Raw genomic sequence first — 4,458 nt, forward strand, 5'->3', positions numbered from 1 at the left:
CAATAATTAATGTTAATAACAATTAAGGGCATAGGGGGGTAAACACCCTTTTTTGGTTTTTGATCTTATTTTATATAGTTTTAACTAAGCTACAAGATACTTTTTACAGATTTTAAAATTTCAAAATAAATTTTGAGATATAGCCGGTCAAAGTTGGAGCCAACAATAGGTTCCTTATGGGAAGCGCAAACTAAAACGGAAAAAATAGTCTATTTCACTAAAATTCTATCTTCTCCTACGTTTTTTGAGATAACTACCTCAAATTTTCAGGAAATGTTCCTTGATATATTAAGAAAATTCTGTCAGAAGGAATTTCTATAAAAATTTTAAAAAAAAATTTATATAAAAAATAAACAAAAAAAACAGTTTTTTCTTGTTTTTTTGTTATAAAATTTTTATTTTTAAATTTTTTTAAATTCTGTTCCGACGGAATTTTCTAAATACTGCAAGGAACATTTCCTGAAAATTTGAGGTAGTTATCTAGAAAAACGTAGGAGAAGATAGACTTTTAGTTATTTCTAGTTATTTGCCGCTTTAGTTTTCGCCTCACATAAGGATCCTATTGTTGCCTCCAACTTTGACCGGCTGTATCTCAAAAATTATTTTGAATTTTTAAAATCTGTAAAAAGCATCTTGTAGCTTAGTAAAAACTATTTAAAATAGGATCAAAAACCAAAAAAGGGTGTTTACCCCCCTATGCCCTTAAAAATTAAAGGTTTTAAAATAAAATGAATTCAACTTATCAAAATTTAGGAAATATAAATATTTGCAGGCCACAGCTGTAGTTTTTACTCATCAATACAGACTAAAATATGTAGTGTATGTTTTTAATTTTCAATTAACTGTATTTAAGACTGTTTTTATTCATTTCAAACCTTAGAATATCTAGCGTGAGTTTAAACTTTCTTTTACAACCAACATTGAGAAGTAAACCCCCCCCCCCCCCCTATGCCCTTAAATCTGTCCTGATATTTTAAAAAACATCTTGAGTTTTATAAAGAAAAAAAAGTATCCTGAGTCATCTTGAATTAAATAAATAAGTTTTTAGTATTCTGTGCTATCCTGAGATTTTCAAGAATTTCAAAATATCTAGAGTCATCCGAGTGTCCTGAAAACGTTGCAACCCTGCATGTTCTAGTTATTTTTGGCTGTACACACATTGCCAAAATGATTAAACAAAGTGGTTATTTTTCAGCTTAATCATTAAAAAGTATTAAACAAACTTTTATGAATTTTATATTTTTTATGCAATATCAATTTACTTTAAGAATTATTTTTTATTAACATTAACTTTTATAAAAAAAATTATTCTTAGTTTTTCCATAGTAATGTACAATATTATGTTAAAATTTTTAATTTTAAAATTAAATTATTAAAAACTAAGGCACTTAGCTTATAAATCCTAAAAAACAACAGATTTTTAGTAAAAGTCAAATTTTAATCATAAAAAGTCCCGCATACATTTGTATTAACACCTGTTACAAAATCTACTTTACAACAAAAACTAAATATGTTTTTTATTATATAAAAGTTATCTATAGTTAACTTCAAACATTTATTAAGGTTTAATAATTTTAATAAATAATACAAATATTTGTTAAAAACATCTCCCTTAGCTTAAAGATTAACTTAAACATCTCATCAAGTTAAGGTTGTTTATTTTTAATGGACACTTTTTTCATATTGTATTTAAATAAAGGCCAAACAAATAATTTTTAAATGTACCTTTGGAAAACAGAATTTCATTTTAACTATTTAAAACAATTTATTTGAAAAAAAAAAAGTACATAGATAGAAACAAAACAACACTGAACAGAAGATAACTAAAAATATTTTAAAAAAGAAAGAAAACTACAATTTGATACTAGTAAATTTAATTTTGTAGTATTTCAATACTTTAAGTTTACTGAAGTTCTACTCTAATTTAATTTTATTAAAGATGCTAGATGGTAAGTCACTTTTTTTAAAGTCTTATCCATTAGATAAATAACTAAACTACGAGTCAAAGTTTACCATTATTAAAACAACTAAGTAACTTTTAAGATTTAAGTGCTTGTAATAATAGTTAAAATTTCAGTAAGTTCCTTATTGAAGGCTACAAACAAAAAGAACAAAAAAAAAGATTAATTAATAAATATCAATCTTCTCCTTGAACAGAGTTTCAACAACTCTTCCTTAAACTTTCAAGTATTATATATTTAGTAACAATTCTTATGAATAAACATTTTTAATTAAAAAACTTTTTTTTAAATAAACTAAAACGTAGATCTAGTTTTAGATTTATACCACGAAATATTTTTTTATCAACTTCCTACAAATTGTTTGTAGTACTGTAAAGATTTTTTCATCATAAATTGGAGTAAATTGCTTTAAAAGCATAGGTGGTATTAAAATTTCCAAGAAAAACAATTATTCAAACTTCAACATTTCAAAAAAATTAAGCAATGAAAAAGATTTCATCAATGCATTTGTATCTAAAACTTTCTACTCAACTGATTTAATCTCAAAATCAATATAAGTTTTTTGTTGCATAAAAATCATCCTATAGTAGAATGCTTTTATGGGAACAGGTCTAAATTGCACAAAGATAAAATTGTATGAGGTTACTAAATTGCACGAGAACAAAATTGCAAAAAAGCACAAAATTGCACAAAGATAAAATTGCATGAGGGAAAAAATTTGTATGAAGAGGATTTTGCGCCAAGGGTCAATTTTGCATGAGTTTCATTTTTGCACCAGAGTAAAAACAAACAGTAAAAATAAAAATAATTAGACAGAATACTAAATGATAAACTAAAAAAACGAAAAGAAATAAAAAGTTACTGACCAAGAGTAAGGGTTGGGGGTAACAGTGATAGTAAAAAAAAAATTAAAAATTTAAATAAAAAAAAAACATCAATAAAAAATTTTTAAAAAAGCTACCGACCAAGGGTAAGGATTAGGGGTAACAGTGATATTAAAAAAAAAATATAAAAAAAAAATCTAAAATATTAAATAAATAAAAAACTAAAAATAAAATGACTTACCAACCTAGGGTAAGGGTTAGGGGTAATAGTGATATAAAAAAATATAAAATAATAATAATATAATTAATAAAACATTTAAAAAATAAAAATTAACTCGTGTAAAATTGTCTGCTCGTGCAAAAGTATCTTTGTGCAATTTTATCCCCTCGTGCAAAAGTATCTTTGCGCAATTTAGACAGCTACCCTGCTTTTATATATGGACCAATGTCAAATTTAACTTATTTTATACCCCATGGATTTAAGTTTTAAAATTAAGTACCACAAATAAATCAAAAAATTATAATTTCATTATTTGTTTGAAAAAAAACATCAGTAGCTCATATTTAACTCAGCAACAACAAACCTTTTAAAAGGTTAAGCAACTAAAACAGACTACATTTGACTTTAAGTAACCTATAAGTAACTAATATTTTCTAAAACTTCAGTATATCAAATGTAGTCTTTACTATAAAGAATTATAAGATTAAGTGTGCTTAAACCTCATCATTAGGTAATTTCAGATAAGTTGAGTGTTTAGCAATGCTACAATTAAAGATAACAATAACACCTACAGCCAGTTGCTGTAGTTAGTTTGGAATTTTATGAAATTGTTTTATCTATTAATGTATCTATACAACAGTATGTATTGCTACAGTGATATTTCAACTGATTCTTGAAAATTGACATTTTTCAGGGTTGCGACTCATTTTTTCAAAAATTTTTCCAGGTTTTCTAAATTTCTTCCAGGTTTTTAAAAGTACACTTTTTTGGATCTATTTTTAGTTTTAAGCTAATTTCTATATAAGAAACTGTGTTAAATAGTATAAAAACATTGAAAAGATACTGTAAAGTTACTTTAAATGTGTTTAATTTTAAGAAATTTTTAGATGATGACAAAAAAATTTTATTTATATGATAGATTTTTTGTGTCAAATTGAAATTTTACTGCTGAAAATGTTAAAATGATTAAAGTTCCAGGTTTTTTAAATTTTCCTAAATTCCAGGTTTTTTCAGGTTATTTTTGCCTAAATTGTCGAATTCCAGGTTTTACAAGGTTTCCATGTAAAGTGGCAACCCTGATTTTTACTGTAAATCACTATTGTTTTATTGTTTGAAGTTAAATATGGTAGTACTAAAGTATGGTAGTACTAGTTCCTGAAAGTTTGAGGTATTTAAGCAACCTATTGTTGCCTCTGACTTAGACCTACTATATCACAAAATATTTTTGAATTTTTGGAAAACTGTAAAAAGCATTTTGTAGCTTAGTAAAAACTCTATAAAATAAGATCAAATTGTGAAAAAAGTGATTCACTCCCATATGTCATTTATATGTATATTAAAGAAAATATTTAAGATTATAGTTTTATTAATAAAACAAATTTGATAGTACAGAATTTCTAAAACCAATAATCTTTTATAATTTTATAGAAGATTTTGAGATATATTTCATAAG

The sequence above is a fragment of the Thalia democratica genome, chromosome 4 (genome assembly GCF_965202585.1).
Source record: "Thalia democratica chromosome 4, ktThaDemo2.hap1.1, whole genome shotgun sequence".
Taxonomy (NCBI): domain Eukaryota; kingdom Metazoa; phylum Chordata; class Thaliacea; order Salpida; family Salpidae; genus Thalia; species Thalia democratica.